Here is a 20,678-nt window from a genome sequence, read left to right as displayed (position 1 = left end):
AACAGTGCCAGAACTGATTGCAAACAGCATGCTTAAACAATGAGGTCATATTTCTCCTGTTTTCCATACTGGTTGAATTACTCTGCCTCATTGTTTACAATCAGTGGTTCAGTGTATATACTCAAAAACAATTCAGATGTCTTTGCCATTGTACCCTGCCTTTTCTCTTAACACTCTTTTTGATCTGGGCTTCTAGAATCTCTTTGCTTTACCTCTTTTTTTTTTAAGATTTTATTTATTTATTTGAGAGAGAGAGTTACAGACTGTGAGAGGGAGAGAGAGAGAAAGGTCTTCCTTCCGTTGGCTTACTCCCCAGATGGCTGCAATGACCAGAGCTGCGCCAATCCGAAGCCAGGAGCCATGTGCAGGGGCCTAAGCACTTGGGCCATCTTCTACTGCTTTCCAGGCCATAGCAGAGAGCTGGATTGGAAGAGGGGCAGCTGGCACCCATATGGGATGCCGGCATCACAGGCGGAGGATTAACCTGCTGCGCCATGGCACCGGCCCTGACTGCTTTATCTCTTATCTCTGCAAGTGGCTTGCTGTTTCTTAAGAAAGCACTTCCTTCCTTGAATATACCTGCTGTTCTGTCATTGCTCTGATCATGTTTGTACTTCAATTGACAATGTCTACTATTAGTGTCCTCTTTTTAAAAAAGATTTTTAAAATTTTATTTATTTGAAAGGCAGAGTGACAGAGGAGAGAGAGAGAGAGAGAGAGAGAGCACAATCGATCTTTCATTCACTGGTTTTTTGTCCACTCCTCAAATGCCTGCAAAAGCTGGGGCTGGGCCAGCCCAAAGCCAGGAGCTAAGAACTGACCCTTGTGGGGGCAGGGACTTCATCTCCTGCCTCCAGGGTGTGTATTAGCAGAAAGCTGGGTTGGGAGTGGACTCAGGACTTGATCCCAGGTACTCTGATATGGCATGCCAGCATCCCAGGCTGCAGCTTACCTTGCTATACCACAGTGTCCACTCCTTATTCCTCCTCTTTGCTTTAATTCTTAATATATTTTTTAAGGACAGATAAATCAGATGTTCTCTTGGCTTCTCCCACTTAAATTACTGAGATCCTTTTCTTAGTCTTCCCTTCCCAAATCCAACAAATACACAGCTTTCAACTTTTGCTGGTCAGGATAACATCTCACTGATCAAAAAACTGAATTCTTTCAAACTCTCATTTCACACTCTATCTTTCACCATTTTGCTCTTTATTTATCTGTCTCTTTTCCTCCAGTACCAAAATTCTTAATTTGGCCTTGAGATCTTTCTCTCAAAATATTCCTCTAGTTTCTGGTACAATACTTCAGAGCTTAATAATAGTAACATTTAATGAAATTATGTCTGAGAAACCATTGGTCAGTTAAAAGAAGTTTTAATTTAGATACCTGTTAACTATCTTATTTAAAATCTTATGAAAATGGGAATTAAATTTATCAAGCAAGTTTAGTAATTTTATTAGTTTAATATTAAGGCCCTGAATTTTGCCTTTTAAAATTGAAAACTTGGGGCTAGCATTGTGGCACAGATGATTGAGCCACACCTGCAACATAAGCATCCCATATGGGTGCCACTTCGAGTCCTGGCTGCTCCACTTCTGCTCCAGTTCTCTGCTAATACACTGGACCACTCTAGTGCTCCAGCCACTGCTAACTACATGAGATCTCTGGATGGAGTTCCGGGCTCCTGGTTTCTGTGTGACCTACCTAGTTGTTGCGGCTGTTTGGAGAATGAACAAACAGATGGAACATTAAAAAAAATTTTTTTAAAAAACTGATCTTCAGTCATTTAATTTGTTTACTTTTATTAATCCATTAATCATTTCTTGAGTTCTGAGTGTGTCACTGGTTGAGCTAGATTTGCATGGAGAATTATGAATGAGGGGTGGTATTTGACCATAAGAGATATATATTCTTCTTTTTTAAATTTATATATTTATATATTTATTTATTTGAAAGTTAGAGTTACACAGAGAGAGGAGAGGCAGAGAGAGAGAGAGAGAGTTGAAAAGTCTTCCATTCGCTGATTCACTCACTGGTTCACTCCCCAACTGGTCTCAATGGCTGAAGCTGCGCCCATCCGAAGCCAGGAGCCAGGAACTTCTTCCGGGTCTCCCATGTGGGTGCAGGGGCCCACAGACTTGGGCCATCTTCTACTGCTTTCCCAGACCATAGCAGAGAGCTGGATCCGAAGTGGAGCAGCCAGGTCTCGAACCAGCATCCATATGGGATGCCAGCGCTTCGGGCCAGGGCTTTAACCCACTGTGTCACAGCGCCGGCCCTATATTCTTATGCACAGTACTTTTGGCAGATTGAGAAATCATTCATATGATCAGTAACTTCGTTACACTCTGACTGTGTTAGGTACTATGCTGGGGAATGGGAAGCAATCCAGATCAGAGTTTTGCGCATGTGGCTTTCAATCAGATGAGGAGACAGATTGATAAACAGTTAATAGAGGGGAAGTCAAGAGGTGGTAGACACTCTTGGGCACTAAACAGAATAATGGGAATTGGGAGAGGAGTCAGAAATGAGACTGGGAAGAGTCTCAGAACACAACAAAGGGGAGATGGGTGGCTGTATATTGACTTCAGACATGGTTGGGGAATGGTGAGTTGTTGGAGGAGACAAAAACTGGTAGCTAGAGGGAAACCTGGGGTGTTTTTGGGCTTTTTTAATCCATCTGGAGTTCTAGAAGTAAAATGTTTTAGTTGAAATTTTGGAAATAATTACTATCCCTCCTTTAGTTATTTTTGGGATTTTTTTTTTTGAATACTTACTAAGTGCTTAGGCAGAGAATGAGAGATTAGTTCTCTTCAGGTACAAGTAAATCCAATAAGGGAATATGAATTTCTGTCAGATGTGCTGGGCCCTTATGTTGCAATCCAAATATGATAGTTAGAACCCAAATTAGCAATTTTCTTATTTTAATAAAATTGTGGTAGTGACTGTGCTAGGAAGTAATATTATAACAGCACAACACTGACAATAAGCAGGGAAATTTGCTTGTCTGTTTTTCTCCCAAGGTACACATGTAGTTAATTCAGTCAATTTTTAAAAATATTTTTACTACAAGTTGTTACTTAGTGCAGGCATGCCCATTGACATACTATTTGTTACTTATATCTGCAGGCCAATAATTTATATTACAAAGTAAAACTTTTACTGTTTAACATTAAAGATCATCTGATTAATAAACCACTATTGCCTCAGGTTTCAGACCTGGTGGGGGAATGAAATAGGTTCTCATGTACTTTAGAAGCAGTGCACCAGCTGCAGCTCCAGAGAAGAGTTGCTGTAACTCACACAATATGAAAATTCCCAAAGCCTTAGAATTTATATATCCATAGCTGCCTCTTGTTGAATTTATCCTTCTAAATGGTGCTGCAGGTGCTTCTTTCATTTAAAACATACACTGCTCTCTCGGCAATCTGTAGGTTCTCTAAGGTGCTTCATTTTTTTCCCTGAGTTGTGAGTTTATTAGAATTGAGGATAAACTCAGCCTTTCATTTAAAGCTCAAAGGTGCAATTGTATTAAAACCTAACCTAGTATTCATTTTTTTCATCATTTAAGTATATTTGTAATTTCCTATGAACGTGCAAGTGATCATTTATCTAAAATGTGAACAGTTCATTTTAAACTATGTTATTCATTTATTTAAAAATATCAAGATCCAGTCATGTTCCAGGCACAGGTCTAGACGTTGATGACACACTGGTGAACACAACGCAAGTCGCAGCCTTCACAGACGCTCATTGTCTGATGCAATTTGTATTCCAGTGGATTTTATAGCCATCCTCGCCAATTCTGCTTTCATAGAGTCTCCAGACTAGTGAAATCTAGGCAGCTGGTTCAAGTTCTGTCTTTTAAACTCCTTTCACCCTCAAAAGATGCCATGATAGTGTTGTTTACAAGATAGATGTTACTATTTATAGTGAAAAAGGAACATTCCAAGAAATTAAGCTTAAAACCAAAAGTAGGATTAAATAATCTTCACTGCTAAACGTGTTTATTTTACGTTTTCATGGCAGAGTATTAGTAGGTGGGAAGCAGGATTTCACACAGTTTAATAGGAGGATACATATTTTTCCAGGGGATCATGGATGGCTAATTTGGCTTCTATAGTAAAAGACTCAGCTGCAGATAATAATAGCAACAATAACCCTTCCAATAACAGTTTATAGGAAGGGGCCACATGCCATTTTTAAGAGCTTTACACATATTCACTAATTTAATCCTCAAAATAATCCTTTGAGGTGTATTATTGTACCTTCTATTACACGGAAAGCAGCTGCGAGCAAGTAGCTTGCCAGGGCTACACCGCTAGTAGAGGCAAGGTTGGAGAAGGCACAGTGACCTGGCTTGCAGCTCTGGGTTGCAATGCCTCGCTCACTTCAATGCCTGCTTTCTGGTCTTTTCAGGTTCCACTAATTTACTGTCTTTCAGATATGTAAATTTTCATGGATACTCTGAATTTGAAAGCAAACATGCTGGCATTTTTATTATGACTCTTCTCTGTTTGGAACTATCCTCTCTTAGAAAGGCTTTTATTTTAAAAACATTGCAATTCCAACAGACAGGAACCTGGAAATTCATTTGTAAGAGTTCTTCCTTGTGTTTCCTTTATTTTTATTAAGGAATGTTTTTTATACCAAGTACCCTGGCAGATTTAACACATTTAAGATGAAAATTTAGCCAAACTCATTGCCTACATAGTTTTGGTTCAGGTACCTCTGGGAAACAATGGAAACAGAAGCTGCTTTAGTTTTCCCATGAAGAGACCAAGCATATTGTTGCAGGCCTGGTGATTGGAGAGGGATTTCCTCTCTCCTCACTGCAGTCTCACCGAGGGTGTTTTGGGTTGCTCTCCCCATTCCCTGTTTTTTCACAGGTCTGTGCTGTTTGCTTCCTGTGTCCAGTTCCTGGGCCACCCTCCTCCACAGTCCCCAAACCCACCTGTGCTTCTCTGAGGCACCTCAGGGCCTTCCCACCTTCCAGAAGGTGTCTGCTTCCTTCTGCTTTCATTTGTTTCTTTCTTAATTTGTTTCATTTGTTTCTTACTTATGTGTTGTTGGGATTCATTTCCCTTTCCTTGATGAATCCTCAGCAATTAAAAACAGTGCCAGGTACATAAGGGTCCTTTAAAACTTTCATGGAAAATGTGTAGCATGAAAAACTTCACATGGATTTTGAAATTTCTTTTTGCACCAAATTAAGTTATCTTCTAATTCCATTTTTCCAGAAACCTTTTGATTTAAGCTCATCAGTGGTTCACATTTGTTCAATGAATGAATGAATACCTGTGGTGTGGCACTTATTATATTGTATGTAATTTTTCAAAAAAATATTTGAAAGGCAGAGTTAGAGAGAGAGAGAGGCATAGGGATAGGAGCAAGAGAAAGAGAGATCCATCTTTCATATACCGGTTCATTCCCCGGGCTGGGCCAGGATGAAGCCATGAGCCAGGAACTCCCCTGGTTCTCCCATGTGGGTGATAGGAACCCAAGTACTTAGACCATCATCTGCTGCTTTCCCAGGCACATTATCAAGGAGCTGAATCAAAAGTGGAGCAGCTAGGACTTCAGCCAGTACCCATATGGGATACAGGCATGGTGGCTTAACTTGTTGCACCATAATGCAGTCCCCCATATATAATAATTTTTATACATGTTTTTATTCTTCAGATTGAAAACTTACCATTTTATTTTCTTGGAATGTTTATCAAATATTTGTAATATATTAGGTGGACAGTAAATATTTAATGACTGGGTGTCTAATTCGTTCCTTTATATCTGTGGTATTGGACAGAGATGATCAAAAGAAGGGGGGTGAGAAGGAGCAGTGACTACCAAGACCAGTGTATTTTGAATTGATGAACTCTGAATCAAGAAAGGAGGAACAGATAGGCCCAGACCAGCTGTCTCCTTTCACTAATCTCTCCAGAAGTTTTGTCTTAATGTGTCTAATTTGCATATTTGGGCATTTCAGTAAAACTGAGTCTCAGGTACTAATTTGTCTTTCTCAGCAACATGGAAGGGAAGTCGTTATAGAGGTGAGGACCCTCAGTAGAAACTCCATTAATCTGCCTCTGTCAGGGGGCTTTGGTGATTTGAACTTCCACCTAAGTCTTAAAAATAGCTGTGACTTAATGGCTCCTGTCTTGAGAACCTTAGAGGAGCCTATCTTATTTTTGATTGCATTATTTATGGAACAAGGTACTTGGGAATGATGGCATAGAGGTTTATTAGACAACATGGGGACTTGGAGACACCCATATACCCTCTTCTGTTTCTGCCTTAAGAGCCTGCCTCGTGTTCAGGATGAGATTTTGCTATGTATCATATGAATCCCTCCCAAATGTTTATGGAGTGTCTGTTGACTGGGTGGCATGCTAACCACATTTATTTTGCAGTGTTCCTTTTTGGGGCATCTATAAAGAGTGGAGGAAGGTAGAGGGAAGTAGAAGGGGATAGAAGGAAGTAACATTTATACAGAGGAAGCAGTATGATCTACAACAGTCCTGGCAGCATGGCTTGTTCTGGAAATGCAGCTGCATGTTCATTGTGATTGGAACAGATTCCATGAGAGCAAGTGGAACAACGCCTCACTGGCCTGAGGGAAATTTGGCTAAGTGTGCAACGATGGGAGTGAAGGCCTGTTGGTGACGTGGAATCTGTCAGCACACCAGCACACTGTTCCCCTTTTTCCCACCCACCAGCTTGCAACCACCTTTCCCTTAGTCCTCTGATGGTTCCTGCAGCAGGTTTATGATTTCCAGCCTTAGTTCAGTACTCGGGATGACTTTCCTTTTCCTTTCTCTCTTTCAGTTTTTCAGACTTACTCCTAATCATCTGCTTGTTTTCATTACCCACAGTGACTGTTCCAAATTGGAACTACTTTTCTCAGGAATTCAGCCCTCCTGATCTCCCCATTTTCTATATTTATGTGAAAGCATGTAGGTGAACAGGGACACAGGTACATGAGTCATCATCTACTGCCTCCCAGGATGTACATGACAGGAAGCTGAATTAGAAGCAGAGTAGCTGGATATGGGTAGGGCAAGAGGTAGTTTAACCTATTGCAAAATGCTCACCTTCCCTCATTTTAAAGTAGTAATCTGCCTCCTCTATCATTTTCCCAAGAAAATAGACACTATCTGACATCTCTCTCTCAGCTCGCCTGCCCTGCATATGCAAACTGACCCCATCCCTAGCCGTCTTTACTGGCATTCTTCCTGACTCAGAGGGAAGCATGCCCCCATCATTACCAGAGCTGGCTCTTCCCCAGGGCACTTGAACCCATCTTGTGCTCTGGGACTTTGGTCTATTTGTTTACTACTTTAATTTCTTTCTTACCACAGGTTTTTTGTATTCAGTTTATGAATGTTGTCAGAGCTCTTGCCTGCAACTCTTGCCCCCATCCCAGCTAAAAACTCCATTCTTTGACCATTCTTTTTCATCAAGATATCACCTGTTTTTCCTTCTTGAAACAGTGTGGCTGGTCTGAGTATTTAAAAGATTACTTTGGCTGTGTTGTTGAGAGGGCAGTCACAGAAGGCAGAAATCTGAGGGAGAAGGCTGTTGAATTCAGGTGGTGATGCTAGCGAGGAGACAGCGTTTGACAGACATTGAGGGGGTAGAATTACCCAGGCTTTGAACTCAAATACGTAGCAACCAGGAGAGAGATAGAGGAATCCACGACCCCCATGGATTAATGGAGTGACGGCAGAACCAGGACCAGGTTTTATGGAGAAGATAATGAGTTGTTTTGGAAATGTGGAAGTGAACTGCCCCTGAGAAGTCCAGTGAGAGAAATCAAGAAAGGAGTTGGGAGTATGGGGTGAGTGGTCTTTAGTTAATTTAAAGAGAGATGTTTGTTCTTTAGAAATAGCCATGGTAGGGGAGTGCCTTGGGGTGTAGTGGGTTAAGCCCCTGTGTGGAAAGCCCACATTCCATATTGGTGTTCCGGTTTAAGTCCTGGCTCCTTCCAAGCTTCCTACTAATGCACCTGGGGGGCAGCTAATGATGGCCCAAGTATTTGGGTTCCTGCCACCCCCATGGGAGACCTGGGTAGAATTCTGAGCTTCTGGCTTCAGTCTGTTGTAGACAGCCTCAGCAGTTGTAGACAGGCAGTTGGGCAGTGAACCAGTGTATGAAAGATATTCTCTCTCTCTTTCTCTCTCTCTCTCTCTGTGTCTATCTCCCTCTGTCTCTGTCAATCTACCTTTCAAATAAAGTTTTCTTAAAAAAAAAAAAAACCGTGGTAGTCAGAGACATATGGGTATATAGTTGAGTCATAGTCTTGGATAAGATTCTGCTGGTGAAATGACAAGATAAATCTGGGGAGTTTCGCGGGAGGTAGAAGAATAGGAACCCATGAAGGAGCTGGAGAACCAAGGGCCAGAGAGAAAGATGCGAATAGTTGTATGTGTGTGTATGGGTTTTTGAGCTCCTTGAGGATAGCGATATTTACATTGCCATTTTCTCTGGCCAAATTGTATGTGCTCAGTAAGTAGCTATTACGTTGCATTATTGGCCTGGCTCACCTCAGAAGTCATCAGTTGCCGAGAACTCTCTTTGCCTGAAATCTCATACAGTGAGGATTTCTGAAAGGAATGGATTTATGCCTGGCAGTTTGGAAAAATTAGGTGTCAGTAGAAGATAAGGGTGCAGGTCCTGCAGCAGCCCCATAGATTGTGATTCTCACAGAAACCTGTCTGCTGGTGAGGGGGTTTTGATTGCTGTCTTGTGTGAGATAGGAAGCACTGGTGGCTTCATGCCAGCTGTTTTGATCCTGAAGGGGGTGTTCACGGATCTGACAATTTTCTTCTGTTCTATCTCAATAAATTTCAATCACATTTAGGTTCTATTGCAACACACCCATCGTGAGTCAGAATTAAGAGCTGTTCTAAACTATATTATAACCTTGTGTTTCCACAAAAAGTCTTCTTGAATACAGGGGTAGAATTTTACAGCAATCAGAGAACTCATCCAAAGCCACTAAGGACAGAGGTTGGCCCCACATTACTCATCGTCTACTTAGGGTCTCCATGAACTGGGAGAAGGGGAGGAACTCAGGAGCTGTGCAAAGATACCCATAGGAAATGTGCAAAGAAGTCTTAAAACTTCAATGGAGGTACTTCAAGAAGTGCATGGAAAATGGGATTTCAAGATTTTCTAGGTGTAAAAAATTTTGGAATTCATTAAGTTTTTTTCATAATTGTAATTTCCCATGAACTTTTTATAGGGTCTTGTATTTGTAAGTTATTTTTAACTCATCCTTAACACCTATCTATTTTTGTGTATGCTTTTAAATGTGTGTAAGATATTTAGTACAGTGGTCCATGTCTGTAAATAAGTAACATATCTGGTTTACATAAATTTTGAGTATAGGAGAGAGGCATGCTGTTAAGATTTTAAAATCATCAAGGGTATGTTTGACTAAAAGAATACATTGGAGATCCTAGGTATAAATTGTAGTTACTGTTTGAGCAGTATAAGTAAATGGTGAGCATTTATGAGTTTCTTAATAAAATTTTGTCCATCATTTTAGTTACCAGATTTCAAGTAGTTTAATTCCAAAATGCAGATGTGTGACTTAACCTAATTCCTTACTTGGGATTTTAATGGAGACCATTGAAACACAAGTCCAAAACCATTTGTTGTACTTTTTGTGAACATGTTGAAGTTTTCTCATGAACTACCTAATGCCTCTCCACATACAGTCGATGCGCTTTGCCATCATCCTTTAGTCACAGGCAGTTTAAACTGTTAAATAGTATCTTGCTTTAAAAGGTAGGCTGATGGCGTTTCTATCTTGTGGTACATCTGGGAAGTTAATATATACAGTCTGTGAGTATCCTGCAGGGACCTGTTTTTACATGCATACAGGGACGTTTATGTAGAAATCAAAGGCCATGAATCAGAAGAACACAACTCTTGTTTCCAGTGTACTGGAGGCTTAAAAAAAATTGGCTTGGAAAAATTGAAAGTAGTGTGGTTTGTTTTTATTGTGGAACCGATCAGGAAAGAACAATTTACAGTCATTGCCATTCTTCACAGCTGAATGGAGTAGAGGTGCCTGCCTCGTGAAATAGAGCAGCTGCACCCGTTTTCCCTGGGCTCACAAAAACATTTGCTTTTTAATCGAGAACTTTAGATGGTGGGGTACAGTTTGTTTTCATGATGGAAGTGGTCAGTTGTGTCTTAGCAGACAGCTGTAGTGTAATTAAGAAAAACTGTGTGAAAGTGGATTAAATATAACAGAAGAAGCCTTTTATTTGAGAGGTTTCACCTCAAATTTATTCATTTTTTTCTTTAATGCTTAAAAGCAGAATTATCACTGTCATTCTGGTCTGCAGGATTTTGCTATTTCACAATATCATTGAGCTCTAGGAAACATGAGATGCTCTGCAGCAGAATAATTGCTTGTTTTTGTAACACGTGCAAACTGAAAAGTGCTTGTTTTAAAATGATTTAGCTTGTGCAAGATCTGCTTTCTAAATACTGTTTAAAATTAAGGTATTACAGAATTATGTTAACTTTAATTCATTAAAAAGATAGTGACCTACCATATAGAAGAAAATTTTGTGAGGCTGCTCTTTAGATCTGTATGTAATTTGCAACATTAGGGGAACTTTGAATAGTGTTAGACTATTGTCTATCTTTTTAAGACTAGAAATTATGAAAGGTCAAAAACTACATTTTTAATGATACATTTCAAAATGAATAGTCAAATAATAATGAAATAAGCTGACGAAGTGTTGATTTGTTAAATGTGCAACATTAGGCTGTCAACTGACTCTACAAAGCATACACTTATTTTATGCAGCAGACTTTGAAATAAGAATAGAAATGCCTTAATTTGCATCACAGTCTACAGTAGCAAAATAACTGTTCCAAGGTCAGAGGGAGCCGAATTTCCAAAAAGGAAAGAAAGAAAAGAAAAAAACTGTTGTGTACATGAATAACCAGGATTCTTACTAGACACACTCACTCATCCATTAGAGGTTCTTATACTGAATGCCCAACACAGTTAAAAAAATTCGTCCCGGCCAAAATAAAGGTGCCTGTTCAGGTTTGCTGTGTATCATACATTCATCATTTTGGGGGAGGGGGTTGCTCTTAGGCTTTCTTTCAGTCGAGGGATTTGGGAGGCTAGATGAAAGGAGGAGCTGAATAGGGAGTTGCAGCTTAAGTGCTCTGGCTGTTACCAGCCTTGTAGCCCTTGCCTTGTGAGGTGTTCTAGGAGGAGGACTCTGCTCTGGGTTGCATGTTTTAAAGAACTAAGAAAGCAGCCTTGGGTTCATTCTTTTTCTTTTTTAAGATTTATTTATTTATTTGAAAGGCAGTTTTGGAGAAAGGGAGAGGTCTACCACCTAATGGTTTACTCCCCAAATGGCCGGGGCTGGGCCAAGCCAAAGCCTGGAGCCAAGAACTCTGTTTGGGGCTCCCACCTGAGTGGCAGAGGTCCAAGCAGTTTCTGCTTTCCCAGGTGCACTAGCATGGCACTCCATTGGAAGTGGAGCAGCTGAGACTCAGACTAGCCCTCTGATATGGGATGCTGCAGTCATGGGTGGTGGTTTAGCCTGCTGAGCCACAGTGCCAGCCCCCTATGAGTTCATTTTAATCAGAAAATCATGGATAGTGTTTGATACTTGGTGCCTTTTTGATTTGCAAACTGAGCCTTGCGGTGTGCCAAACTCTTCCCCATTTCCTGAGAAGCTCTGTATCCTTGGAGGCTACTCTGTGATGTCTCTATAGACTCCTGCTACTTGTAGTACTTGGGCAAAGTTGCTTACAAAGAGGAATGGGACAGAGTTTTTGTGGGAAAGGTAGAAAATCAAACCAAGACCAGGTTTTAAGGTAAGAATAACAAGATAAAGAGAATAATATGATTTCATTACTGGAAATTCTAATTACTAGAATTAGAATCAAAAGGTCTGGATTCAAGTCCCAGTTAGCTAAGCATTCTGGGAAAGCTGATCTGTAGGCCTTTGTTTGCTCATGTATAGTGTGGAACCTGACCTACGTACCAAACAGGTTGTGAATCTTGCTTAGTCTCAGCAGATCAACTGCTCCCCAGCTTTGCCAGGAAGGTTGAGCAAGGCCTTTAAGCTTTCCCTGGCCATCATCTCAAAATATGTTTATCTATACAATTTCCTTCTCACTTTCTTCGTCCTTGCAAAAGGAAACCTGTGTTCTTGACACATTCTCAGGCTACTTCATGTTCAGCCTTGCTTCATCAGTGATTTCATGTCTTTCTGTTCTTTTAATCTCCTCTACCCTTCCTTTCAAGTCCATTGTAATGTGTTTCTTTCATTTTCACTCACCAGTATTTTCTAAAGAATGATTTGAACTCTTTCCTTCTTCACCTTCCATCCTTTTCTTCTGATCCATTTCAATCTGGCTTCTCTCTGTTTCATGGTATTGAAATTTGTGTCCCAAAGGCCATCACTACCCTCACTGTCAAATCCAATGACTGTTACTCTGTGTTGCCTTCCTTTGGTCTCCATGAATACCTCCATGAATATACCAAAACTGTCCTCTGATTGAAGTCCTCTACCTCTTGGGTTTCTGTCTGTCAGTACATTGCTTGTTCTCTTTCAAATTTGGCACTGACTACCTTTTTCCTTCCTTTAGCCCCTAAAAGTAGATGTTCCCTAGGGTTCTATCAAAGGCTCACACAGTATACAAAGTGACACAAATTGAGCAATAGACTCAATATAAAATCTAAATCTATCATTGATCAATGAAAACTTTAAAGAAAATCTTTGTGGCCTTGAATTAGGAAAAAAATCTTAGATGCAACATAAAAATCATGATCCACAGAAGCAAAAACTTGATAAATTTAATTTCATCAAAATTTAATATCTGCTCTTAGAAAGATGTTGAAAAGAAAATTTAAAAAGTCCCAGATTAGGAGAAAATATTCACAAAACACATATCTGATAAAAGTTAAAGAAAATTTTTATGCAGAATGTAAAGAATTCTCAAAAGTCGATAATAATGGCCGGCGCCATGGCTCAATAGGCTAATCCTCCACCTGCTGCTCCGGCTCACCGGGTTCTAGTCCCGGTTGGGCACTGGATTCTGTCCCAGTTGCTCCTCTTCCTGTCCAGCTCTCTGCTGTGGCACAGGAGTGCAGTGGAGGATGGCCTAAGTGCTTGGGCCCTGCACCCCATGGGAGACCAGGAGAAGCACCTGGCTCCTGGCTTCAGATCAGTACAGTGTGCTGGCCACAGCACACCGGCCGCAGCGGCCATTGGAGAGCGAACCAACAGAAAAAGAAGACCTTTCTCTCTCTCTCTCTCTCTCTCTCACTGTCCACCATGCCTGTCAAAAAATAAATAAATAAATAAAATTAAAAAAGTTAAAAGTCGATAGTAAGAATCCCATTTAAAGCAAAATAAGCAGGGACAAGTGCTTTTTTTTTTTTTAAAGATTCATTTATTTATTTGAAAGTCAGAGTTACACAGAGAGAGGAGAGGCAGAGAGAGAGAGAGAGGTCTTCCATCCGATGGTTCACTCCCCAGATGGCCGCAATGGCTGGAGCTATGCCAATCTGAAGCCAGGAGCTTCCTCTGGGTCTCGACGTGGGTGCAGGGACCTAAGCAATTGAGCCGGGCCATCTTCCACTGCTTTCCCAAGCCACAGCAGAGAACTGGATTGGAAGAGGAGCAGCCAGAACTAGAACCCGTGCCCATATGGGATGCCGGCGCTTCAGGCCAGGGCGTTAACCCGCTGTGCCACAGTGCCGGCCACAGGGACAAGTGTTTTGCCTAGTTCTTAAGGTGCCCAGTTAGGTTGCTTGTGTCCCTTGTTGCAGTACCTGAGTTTGGTTCTTGGCTGCTGACTTCTTCCTCCAGCTTCCTGCTAATGCAGACCCAGGGAGATAGCAATGATAGCTCAAGTGGTTGGGTTCCTGCTACCTACATGGGAGACCTGAGTTCCTGGCTTCTGACTTAGGTCCCAGCCATTGTGGGCATTTGGGAAATGAAACAATGGAAGGCAACATTTTATCTGCCTCTCAGATAAAAAAATAAATAATGATTTTTGATAATAAATAATAAATTTGAATAGGCTGTTAAAGAAGATATATACATGATAAATAAGCATATGAAAATATGTTCCATATAATTAGTTATTAGGAAAATGTAAATCCATGCCACAATAAGATGCCACTGTACCTGTTAGAATGACTAAGATGACAGACCATGAAGAGTGTCGTTGAGGACATGGGGTAACTGATATTTACATGGCTGGTAGGAATGTAAAAATGGTACAACCTTTGTGGAAGTTTGGCGGTTTTTGTTTTTTCTTTTAAAGGTAAATGTACCTGGCCGGCGCCATGGCTCACTAGGCTAATCCTCCGCCTTGCCGCGCCGGCACACCGGGTTCTAGTCCTGATCGGGGTGCCGGATTCTGTCCCGGTTGCCCCTCTTCCAGGCCAGCTCTCTGCTGTGGCCAGGGAGTGCAGTGGAGGATGGCCCAAGTGCTTGGGCCCTGCACCCCATGGGAGACCAGGATAAGTACCTGGCTCCTGCCATCAGATCAGCGGGGTGCGCGCCCGTTGGAGGGTGAACCAACGGCAAAGGAAGACCTTTCTCTCTGTCTCTCTCACTGTCCACTCTGCCTGTCAAAAAAAAAAAAAAGGGTAAATGTACCTACTGTGTTACCCCGCCGTTTTACTTCTCAGTATTCACCCAAGAAAGATGTGCGATGACAGAGATTGAGTTCACTCCCAAGTGGCCACAATAGCCAAGGCTGGGCCAGGCCAAAGCCAGGAACCAGGAACTACATTTGGTCTCCATGCAGATGACAGGGGCCCAAGTATTTGGATCATCATCCATTGCTTTTCCAGGTGCATTAGCAGGGAGGTGGATGGGAACCAGAAGAGTTGGGACTTGAACCAGCACTCAAATATGGGATGCTGGCATCGCAAGCAGCTGCTTAATACACCATGCTACAACACCAGCCCCACAAGCAAACTTTTAAGGGTGATGAATATATTCAGTGTGCAGGTGCAGGCATGATTACAAGCTGCATAATAAATATATCCATCAGCAATACTTAGCATGGTCATTCTGCAATTTCTGCCATTCTGAGTGTAATTGCATCTTGTTCTCCATTGTAACCATTGCATATTTAGTGTTATAACAGCCTGTGTCTTCAGCAGTATTAGATTCTCTGAAAAAGGCAGACCTTTTTACCCATGGAGAGAAGTAAAGTAACTTCTTCCACACAGTGCACCAACTAACCCTCGTCTTGGCTCCTCCGACAATAGTCATTCATGTGAGTGTGTGTTGCAAGTATTGGGGGGAATGTGGGTGAAGGTGAACAATTTTATACTTTCATACCCTCCATACTTGCAACACACACACATGGATGACATGGATAACAACTTTATCATACTATTCTTTCAAATTATCTATAGAATTAAATATCAAAATAAAAAAGGTAAAAACATATTCTTTGCTGAAATTATTTACTATGAAATAGGAGCTGCTGTGTCAACTATTATGTTCGTGATTTGTATTTTCATATTTCCAGGTCTGAAGACATCTTAGAAAACCTGTCACAAATAAAAATAATAATAAAGATTGGAATTTAATAATAAAAGTTTGGACTTACTCAGGATTTCCTCTGTTGCTATATGTGGGTTAAGAATTGTAAGTAGTTGATCTCATTTAAGCTTCTTATCAAGATATTATTATCTTCATCATTGTCAGATGAAGCCACTCAAACATAGCTTAAATAACCTGTCTAATGTCACACAACTGGCATGTGGGAGAAATGCTATTTGCCACCAGAACTGTTGTCATGCTTCACCAATACTTTATTTGAACTGTTCTTAATTTTGACCTGAAATACCATATGTTGAAGTAACTGGTTATCCTCTGGATTAAACTCTTCAGACAATTTAACCTACTCTAGTTAATATGATAATCTGAAAGCCTTAGGAAAAAACATAGATAAATATAAATGGAAAAGAAAATTTATAAATTTCTTAGCATTTAATTTGCAAAGCTCTAAGAACAAGAGCTGCTTTGTGTACACCTAGTAGTAAAACCTGCCAGCCACTTTTCTGAGTTGGCTCCTTTTTTACACACTTACCACCCTGCTATGGGGCATCGCTTTTTCCTGTCTTACAGCTGTTCCTTTAACTACACACAGCTTTTGGCTCCCTCAATCTCTTTTCTTCAAACCAAGCTTTCCTAACAAATGACTCTTAAAAGATACTATTTTCTCTCATTGCTCACTAGCTCCTCTAATCCTCCCAACCACCCCCAGCAAGTGCCCCCCAACCACCTACCTGTTTGCCTTCTGGATATTTTCTTATCTTGTTCTTTAATTTATAGAATAGGGGTTATATATCTTTTTGAGGAAAAAATATTTTATTTTGTATATTTTAAGCTAGGTATTTCCCCTGTATTATTTGTTTATCCTTACAGTAACTTCATGAGTTGAACTATTATAAGCCTCAACTCTTTTTTTAATTTTTGAAAATTTTAAAATATTTATCTATTTGAAAGGCAGAGTGACAGAGAGCGAGAAAGAGAGAAAGAAAGAGAGAAAGAGAGAAAGAGGGAGGAAGGGAGGGAGGAAGGGAGGAAGGAATCTTTGATCTGCTGGTACATTCCCCAGATGGTAGCAACAGCCTAGGCTGGACCAGATCTAAACTAAGAGCCAGAAACTGCATCCTGGTGTCCCACGTGGAGGGCAGGTTTCCAAAGATTTGGGCTATCTTCTGCTGCTTTCCCAGGCACATTAGCAGGGAACTGGATGGGAAGCAGGGTAGGTGGGACTTGAACCAGTACTCTGATAAGGGATGCTAGCATTGTAAGCAGTGGCTTAACCCATTATGCCACAATGGTGGCCCGAATTTAAAATTTTTTAACAGATGCATAAAAAGTGTACATATTTATGGGATATGATGTTATATTTTAATACATGTACACATTGTCTAATTAGGGCAAACCTATCTATAGTCTCAAATATTTGACATTTTCTGATGGAGAAAACATTCAAAATCCTTTCTTTAAGTCTAGAAATATACAGATATCATTACCTATAGTCACTCTACTGTACAAAAGAACCCAGAATTTCTAACTATAACTTAGTACACATTAATCAGCTATTCCTCAACCCTCCTTTCCCCTTATTCTATCTGACCTCTAGTAGCCGCTGTTCTACTCGACTTCTGTAAGGTCCCACATATGAATGAGTTCATACTGTCTTTCTGTGCTTGGCTTATTTCACTTGGTATAATGACCTCCAGTTCTTTCATGGTGCTGCAAATGACAAGATTTCATCCTTTTCTATGGCTGAATTGTATTCCATTGTATGTATGTAACGTATTTTCTTTATCCATTTATCAGTTAATGGACTCTTGGGTTGTTTCTATTTCTTGGTTATTTGAATAGTACTGCAATAAACATGGGAATGTGGATTTCTCTTTGTTAGCATGATTTCACTTCCCTTGGTTATATACCCAGTAGAGAGATAGCTGGATCATATGTTAGTTCTTTTTATGATATTTTTTAAAGAGTTAGAGAGAGAGAGAGAGAAAAGAGAGAGAGAGAGATCTTTCATGCACTGGTTCACTCCCCAGATGGCCACATTGGCCAGAGTGGAGCCCAGTAGGTGATTTGTTTTCTTTCCAAGTCATTGTTTTAATGAATGTAGATTTTTTTAACTTTTATTTAATGAATACAAATTTCCAAAGTACAGCTTATGGATTACAATGGCTTCCCCACCCCCCATAACTTCCCTCCTACCTGCAACCCTCCCCTTTCCCTCTCCCTCTCCCCTCCATTCACATCAAGATTCATTTTAAATTCTCTTTATATACAGAAGATCAGTTTAGCATATATTAAGTAAAGATTTCAACAGTTTGTACCCACATAGAAACACAAAATGAAAAATACTGTTTAAGTACTAGTTATAGCATTAAATCACAATGTACAGCACATTAAGGACAGAGATCATACATGAGGAGTAAGTGCACAGTGACTCCTGTTGTTGACTTAACAAATTGACACTCTTGTTTATGGCATCAGTAATCACCCTAGGATCTTGTCATGAGTTGCCAAGGCTATGGAAGCCTTTTGAGTTCACCGACTCTGATCACATTTAGACAAGGTCATAGTCAAAGTGGAAGTTCTCTCCTCCCTGCAGAGAAAGGTACCTCCTTCTTTGATGACCTGTTCTTTCCACTGGGATCTCACTCATGGAGATCTTTCATTTAGGGTTGGTGTCCACCCCCCCCCAGAGTGTCTTGGCTTTCCATGCCTGAAATACTCTCATGGGCTTTTCAGCCAGATCCGCGTGCCTTAAGGGCTGATTCTGAGGCCAGAGTGCTGTTTAGGACATCTGTCATTCTATGGATCTGCTGTGTATCTTGCTTCCCATGTTGGATCGTTCTCTCCCTTTTTTATTCTATCAGCTAGTATTTGCAGACACTATTCTTGTTTATGTGATCCCTTTGGCTCTTAGTCCTATCATTATGATCAATTGTGAACAGAAATTGATCACTGGGACTAGGCTAATCCTCCGCCTTGCGGCACTGGCACACCGGGTTCTAGTCCCAGTCGGGGCACTGGATTCTGTCCCGGTTGCCCCTCTTCCAGGCCAGCTCTCTGCTGTGGCCTGGGAGTGCAGTGGAGGATGGCCAAGTGCTTGGGCCCTGCACCCCATGGGAGACCAGGAGAAGCACCTGGCTCCTGCCTTCGGATCAGCGTGGTGCGCCGGCCGCAGCACACCAGCTGCGGCAGCCATTGGAGGGTGAACCAATGGCAAAGGAAGACCTTTCCCTCTGTCTCTCTCTCTCACTGTCCACTCTGCCTGTCAAAAAAATAAAAATAAAAATAAAGAACATGTTTGATGAATGTAGATTTTTAAGAATTCAAAAATGAATAGGGCCGAGTTTACTCTCCACCTCCTTATTTTTAATTATCATATTGTTCTTTTTAAATATTTTCTTTAATATATTAATATAAATACAAATTATTAATATAATGTAAATATATATTTTTAAAAATACATTGCCATATTCTGAAAGAGAAAAAGAAACAGTCACTGAGGGGTTACTGGAATTGTGCTCCTGGCATTTTTATACATTTATGTGGTAGATATTAGCATATTGTATGTTTAGAATCCTAGCTGGGAATGATTCTCCATTCATTCAAATACATTTATTCAATACTACACAGTAAAGCTTTATAGGCTTATTCATATAGGACCTGTATTTTGAAAAATTTTGTTTTTGAGTACTTTTTATTTCATAGGTGTTGGGAGTTAGATAATTTCTTTTCATTATATTTTGTAACTAGTTATATGAAAGTTCATGAATTTTATATATTAACTTTGTATTCATCCTTGTTACTGAACTCCTGTTAATAGTTATTTTTTCCTCATAATGCTTTTGGATCTGGGATCATTTACTTTCTAAGTTCAGAAAGAGAGAAATTGATATCTAGAATAAAGATACAGGAAAATGTACGGGCTGGCACTGTGGTGTAGTGGGTAAAGCTGCTGGCTGCAGTGTCAGCATCCCATATTGGTGCTGGTTCAAGTCCTGGCTGCTTCACTTCCTATCCAGCTCTCTGCTCTGGCCTGAGAAAGCAGTAGAAGATGGCTCAAGAGTGTGGGCCCCTGCACCCACGTGGGAGACTCAAAAGAATCTTCTGGCTCCTGGTTTCTGAATGGCCCAGCTCCTGCTGTTGCAGCTATTTGGGGAGTGAACCAGCGGATGGAAGACCCCTCTCTCTCCCTCCCTCTCCCCCCCTTTCTGGCTCTGCCTGTCTGTAACTCCACCTTTCAAATAAGTAAATCTTTATAATAAAAAAATTGTAACCTGGAAAAATATTTCAAAAATACAAATGGTATGCAAAACTATTTTTCATGCATTGAGGTTCTACATGTCTTTGCCACATCCAAACTATTTTCTTTATCCTTATATTTGAATGACGAAACAAATCACAAGGTTAAATATAAAATTAATGAAGAAATTTTAACATGTGAAAGTAATATCATTACATTAGGCAAAGTAGTTTTGAAAACCATATCATTTATCATTTTCTTTCTCATCTATTCCTTATCCATCCTCTGTCCTGCTCCCCCCACAACTCTTCAGAAATATAATTTAGGAAAAATTTTTTATGAACTAGTACATCCTAATTATACATACCTATGAGGTAGGAAGAAATGTTTTAATACTAATGGAAAATAAACTTTAGAGTAGATAGAAAAAAATGAAAATCTGTTTTGATTTACATTTTTTCTCCTCTGTTCGCATAGACTTTTCTATTTTTCTGGATCATTCTAAACATTCCCTCCTTACACCATTTATTCTTCTGAATATCTTTATACAGTGTGCCTGTGGGAACTAGTGTTTGTCATGTGCTGTCTTATCTATGACCGCTTCTTCTCAGAGATAAGAAAATATGTCTTAAGTCATGTATATACATGTCCCTGCATATATAAATAAAAGTAAGTTGTATTCTTAATTCTTGTTAATTTTTTGTACTTCTAAATTAGTATTGCTATTTTTAAATTCATTTTGAATTGTATATTTTTGTTTAATCTTGGAGATAGTTTTCTCCTCTATCTAGAAACTGAATCACAAATGTAATCAGAAAATAATACTTTAATCCTAGTTAATCCACACTGTTGATTTT

The 20,678-nt window shown here is 40.2% G+C and overlaps 1 protein-coding gene and 1 long non-coding RNA gene across 5 annotated transcripts in view; both read left to right on the top strand.

The window, feature by feature from the left end:
- UMAD1 (UBAP1-MVB12-associated (UMA) domain containing 1) overlaps positions 1–20,678 on the top strand; it is a 218,990-nt gene that overhangs the window by 128,934 nt on the left and 69,378 nt on the right. The gene's annotated exons all lie outside the window — the stretch shown is intronic.
- Positions 7,700–19,620, top strand: LOC149121817 (uncharacterized). Its single transcript, XR_016222701.1, has 3 exons — positions 7,700–7,837; positions 15,550–15,668; positions 19,601–19,620. It is a non-coding gene; the product is annotated as an uncharacterized LOC149121817 (long non-coding RNA).

This window comes from Oryctolagus cuniculus, chromosome 16, assembly GCF_051225735.1.
Source record: "Oryctolagus cuniculus isolate XC-2025 breed Fujian yellow rabbit chromosome 16, ASM5122573v1, whole genome shotgun sequence".
In the NCBI taxonomy this organism is placed as follows: Eukaryota; Metazoa; Chordata; class Mammalia; order Lagomorpha; family Leporidae; genus Oryctolagus; species Oryctolagus cuniculus.
The sequence above is the reverse complement of the archived record's forward strand: the minus strand, read 5'-3'. Positions and strand labels throughout refer to the sequence as shown.